This window comes from Urocampus carinirostris, unplaced genomic scaffold (assembly GCF_059441175.1).
Source record: "Urocampus carinirostris isolate Australia breed hairy pipefish unplaced genomic scaffold, RoL_Ucar_1.0 HiC_scaffold_105, whole genome shotgun sequence".
Classification (NCBI taxonomy): domain Eukaryota; kingdom Metazoa; phylum Chordata; class Actinopteri; order Syngnathiformes; family Syngnathidae; genus Urocampus; species Urocampus carinirostris.
In genome coordinates, this window is record NW_028283211.1 from 3083 (window position 1) to 7500 (window position 4418).

Below are 4418 nucleotides of genomic sequence, written 5' to 3' on the forward strand. Positions count from 1 at the left end.
TACATGGTAGTGGACGGAGCGCCCATGCATTTCCAATGGGAGTGCAGTACCTCAAAAATCCGCTCCAAGCCACCGAACTTGAGGGCCCGACGTTCCCTCAACACTAGCCCAGTGCAATCGACATTTCGTTCTGTGTACATTGTTACACAGAATGACAATACAAGGGAATTATTATTATTATTATTATTATTATGTATTCAGCCACTAGTGACGGGCACAATTCCCCAAACACTGGCCCGGCGCTGAGTTTATGGCCTCCGAAAGGCCCATACATTCAGACGGGTCCATGTATTTTCAGTTTTCCCTAGTAGGTGTGATTGTTTGTTTAATTAGGTAGTTTGTGTTGGTGACGGTGTTCCTAACTGTGGTGGCTTGTTTGTAGAATGTGGGGCCCTGCGTTTGTGTTATGTTGATTTCTGGTAATTTACTTTTTACTAAGTAGTCTTTCAGGTTTTTGTTTCTTTTAAAGGCTGAGATGATTTTGTAATCTTGGATTATGCTTGTGTTCTGTAGTGTCTGATTTATATTTTGTCCATTCATTCAGACGGGTCCATGTATTTTCAGCGACAGCCGCAGTACCGCCAAAATCCATGCAGCGGCGCTGAGTTTATGGCCTCCGAAAGGCCCATTCATTCAGACGGGTCCATGTATTTTCAGCGACAGCCGCAGTACCGCCAAAATCCATGCAGCGGCGCTGGGTTTATGGAATCCGAAAGGCCCATTCATTCAGACGGGTCCATGTATTTTCAACGACAGCCGCAGTACCGCCAAAATCCATGCAGCGGCGCTGTATTTATGGCCTCCGAAAGGCCCATTCATTCCCAACGGGGCAGCAGTAGCATCGCGCGGCCACGCGGGGGCAGATATTGTGAGGGAATTACATTGTAGTGGACGGAGCGCCCATGTATTCCTATGGGCAATGCATTTCCAATGGGAGTGCAGTACCTCAAAAATCCGCTAGAGGGCCCCAAACTTGAGGGCCCGGCGTTCCCTCAAGTGCCGATTTTATACCCCCTTCTCCAGCCGACAGCCAGAATTATATTAGGGACTCGCAATTTTGAGAGGTGAGCACCAGGGCTAATCAGCGGCCACCCGTGACCATTGAGTCCGACAGAGCAGAGGCTAGGGGCGGCCTCGCATCTCGCAATTACCGAGGGAAGATGCCGGTTCTCGAAAAATTTCTAAGTTTTTCAAATTTTAAAGTATTGAAGTATTTAGGGCGCTTCCCGCGGCCCTGGCTTTTGCATGTACCCCTCTAAGCTCCGGTTCTCGAAAAATGTCTAAGTTTTTCAAACTTTAAAGTATTGAAGCCGGACTTCCGCGGAGGCTGACAGGGGGCCTCCATCGAAGCACCCTTCACCCCCGGGTGAGCCGGCGTCGGCCCACGGGCCTGCCGGTTCCCCAACTGAGCGATTGGCACACGAGACCCGCCTCGGAGGGCCCACGTCGGCCGGCGCAAGCCGGTGTTCGGGCGTGCGGCTCCTCCGGCTTTGCGGGTCAAGCTCCAGCGCCGAGGATACTAGGCAAACGTTGGGCCCCCCCGAGCCGAGTGGATACCCGCCTCAGAAAGAGCTGGGGCGGTACGTACGGACGGCCTCACTAAGAGGGAACGGAAGCTACTAAAGCACACGTATAACTGTCCGATGTGCGAACGAAAGTGAGGCCGGACGAATCCGATACGAGTTACGAGTGAGGCGGGATCCACGGCTGGCACTCGCGGGGCCCTCTTGCGAAACCATGCCTCGGCGTGAACCTTTTGGCGGCAGAACCAAGACGAACCGAGGTCGAGCTTCCGTCTCGAGCCACACCCAGACGTCCGACCGTCGCGGAGCCCGACGCCACGCGTGCTAGGGCTCCGCGCGAAACATCGTTTCACGACACCCGCTCGTCAGCCCGTCCGAACGTATACGAGTGTCGCGCGGCCCCCCGGGCCCGGCTGTAGCCACAGCCTCGTCCCGGACCAGGGCCGCACCGCCACCAGCAGCGCCCCCCCGGCGGCAGACGCACTCTGGTTGATCCTGCCAGTAGCATATGCTTGTTTTCAAGATTAAGCCATGCATGTCTAAGTACGAATGGCCAGTACAGTGAAACTGCGAACGGCTCATTAAATCAGTTATGGTTCCTTTGATCGCTCCACCGTTACTTGGATAACTGTGGCAAATCCAGAGCTAATACATGCAAACGAGCGCCGACTCGCGGGCGGGGCTCCGGCCTCGCCCCGGGGACGCGTGCATTTATCAGACACAAAAACCCACGCGGTGTCCGGCGGGCGGGGGCTCAGCCGTCGCGCGCGTCCCCCGCGTCCGGCCTCCGCCTCTCCGGGCGGGGGCGTAAGCGGCGCGGGCGGCTCCGCGCGCGCCGGTCCTCGTTCCGCCGGCCCGGCCCCCCCTTTGTGTTGACTCAGGATAACCTCGTGCCGATCGCTCGCCCACCCGAGGCGGCGACGACTCATTCGAATGTCTGCCCTATCAACTTTCGATGGTAGACTCTGCGCCTACCATGGTGACCACGGGTAACGGGGAATCAGGGTTCGATTCCGGAGAGGGAGCATGAGAAACGGCTACCACATCCAAGGAAGGCAGCAGGCGCGCAAATTACCCACTCCCGACACGGGGAGGTAGTGACGAAAAATAACAATACGGGACTCGTTCGAGTCTCCGTAATTGGAATGAGCCGAACACAAACCCATCGGCCAGCATCCATTGGAGGGCAAGTCTGGTGCCAGCAGCCGCGGTAATTCCAGCTCCAATAGCGTATTTTAAAGTTGCTGCAGTTAAAAAGCTCCTAGTTGGACCCCGGGACGCGAGCTGACGGTCCGCCGCGAGGCGTGCATCCGTCTGTCCCAGCCCCTGCCTCTCGGCAAAAGCCCCCGTGATGCCCTTCGCTGGGTGTCACTCGCGGGGCCCGAAGCGTTTACTTTGAGGAAATTAGAGTGTTCAAAGCAGGCCACACGGCCGCCCCTGCATATCGCAGCTGGGAATAATGGAATAGGACTCCGGTTCTATTTTGTGGGTTGTCATGAACTGGGGCCATGATTAAGAGGGACGGCCGGGGGCATTCGTACTGCGCCGCTAGAGGTGAAATTCTTGGACCGGCGCAAGACGGACGAGAGCGAAAGCATTTGCCAAGAATGTTTTCATTAATCAAGAACGAAAGTCGGAGGTTCGAAGACGATCAGATACCGTCCTAGTTCCGACCATAAACGATGCCGACTCGCGATCCGGCGGCGTTATTCCCATGACCCGCCGAGCAGCACCCGGGAAACCGACCAAGTGTCTGGGTTCCGGGGGGAGTATTGTTGCAAAGCTGAAACTTAAAGGAATTGACGGAAGGGCACCACCAGGAGTGGAGCATGCGGCTTAATTTGACTCAACACGGGAAACCTCACCCGGCCCGGACACGGAAAGGATTGACAGATTGAAGGCTCTTTCTCGATACCGTGGGTGGTGGTGCATGGCCGTTCGTAGTTGGTGGAGCGATTTGTCTGGTTAATTCCGATAACGAACGAGACTCAAACATACTAAATAGTACCGCGGCCCCCCGCGCGGTCGGCGGCAGAAAACTTCTTAGAGGGACAAGTGGCTCTCAGCCACACGAGAATGAGCAATAACAGGTCTGTGATGCCCTTAGATGTCCGGGGCTGCACGCGCGCCACACTGAGCGTATAAGCGCGTCGTCTATCCCCGCGCCGGCAGGCGCGGGTAATCCTATGAACCCCGCTCGTGACAGGGCCTGGGGATTGCAATTATTTCCCACCAACGAGGAATTCCCAGTAAGCGCGGGTCATTAGCCTGCGTTGATTAAGTCCCTGCCCTTTGTACACACCGCCCGTCGCTACTACCGATCGGATGGCTTAGTGAGGTCCTCGGATAGTCCCCGCCGGGGCCGGCCCCGGCTCCGGCGGTGTGCCAGAAGACGGTCGAACTTGACTATCTAGAGGAAGTAAAAGTCGTAACAAGGTTTCTGTAGGTGAACCTGCAGAAGGATCATTAACGTACGAGCGGCAGCAGATCCGCCTCGGTACACCCCCGACGAGCCAGACGCCGAGGGCGGCGGGTCGTCGCAGGCGGAGGAAGAGGGTAGACCGGGACGGGACGGGACGGGGGGCGCGGCGCGGGTCACTCCCGGGCCGCGCGTCGGAGCGAGTTCGGCGGGCGCCACGCGGCGCGGCGCGAGGCGAGAAAAGGCGGCGGGCGATGTCGCGCTACCTCCGTGCGAGCGGGGTAGCGCGCTCGTCCGACGACCCCAGTAGCGCGGCGCGGCGCGACGACAGGCGACCGCCAGCGACGGGCGAAAGGCGGCGGCCGTGCGCGGGACCCCCGTAACCGGGGAATCCCCCTATGCCGACGACCCTAGCTCGGCGCGGTTCTCGCGCTTCCGGCGCGCGCTTCCGGGGCGGCACTCGCCTCGACGACCTC

The 4418-nt window shown here is 58.1% G+C and overlaps 1 non-coding gene across 1 annotated transcript; it reads left to right on the plus strand.

Annotated features, from left to right (window-relative positions):
• Positions 1–2005: 2005 nt before the first annotated feature.
• On the plus strand, positions 2006–3992 carry LOC148345077 (18S ribosomal RNA). Its single transcript, XR_015848865.1, has one exon. It is a non-coding gene; the product is annotated as an 18S ribosomal RNA (ribosomal RNA).
• The last annotated feature ends 426 nt before the right edge of the window (positions 3993–4418 follow it).